Raw genomic sequence first — 817 nt, forward strand, 5'->3', positions numbered from 1 at the left:
TATTATTCATATTAGCGATTGAACCCTTGGCTTTTGCAATATGCTCCCATACAAATATTACAGGAGTGACTATAGCCCAGGAAGAACATCGTATAGCTTTATTTGCTGATGATGTTATCTTGTTCTTGAAAAACCTAGAAAGTTCCATCCCAGCTCTTGTTGATTTAATTAACTTATTTGGAAGCTTTTCAGGGTACAAGGTAAATAAAGATAAATTCTCTATAATGTTACTAAATACGAAAGAAGGAAATAAATCTGAAAGCATATCACAATTTAAGGTAACTGATTGCTTTGTGTACCTTGGAATAAAAATAGTGCCTAACATAAAGAACATAGTTATGGTCAACTACGCCCTTTGGTCGACTCTGTCTCCGCTTGCATAGACAGATGGAGCTCTTTACCCATATCATTAGTTGGGAGAATTAATGTTTTTAAGATGAATATACTGCCCAAATTTTTTTATCTGTTTCAGAACATCCCACTGCTGCCTCCCCCTAACTTGTTTTCAAAATTGAAAAAAGAAACACTCAAGTTTTTGTGGAATAACAGACGTCCTAGGATACAATTATCACTCCTGTATTTGCCATTCGACAGAGGAGGGCTTAAATGTCCTAACCTGCGTTGGTATTACTGCAGGCTCAACTCTGTTGCATGTACATGACCGCTCTCAGCGGATTTTTGAACCATCTGTTTTGCTCCCAGAGCAGGACCTCCAAGGCCCTTGGTACCGGTACCGAGCTCCTTGAGCTCTGACCCCTTGGGTCTGAGTACTCTCTGTACTGGGCTCCCAGAGCTCTGACCCCGCAGGTCACCAGTA

The sequence above is a fragment of the Monopterus albus genome, unplaced genomic scaffold (genome assembly GCF_001952655.1).
Source record: "Monopterus albus unplaced genomic scaffold, M_albus_1.0 scaffold239.1, whole genome shotgun sequence".
In the NCBI taxonomy this organism is placed as follows: domain Eukaryota; kingdom Metazoa; phylum Chordata; class Actinopteri; order Synbranchiformes; family Synbranchidae; genus Monopterus; species Monopterus albus.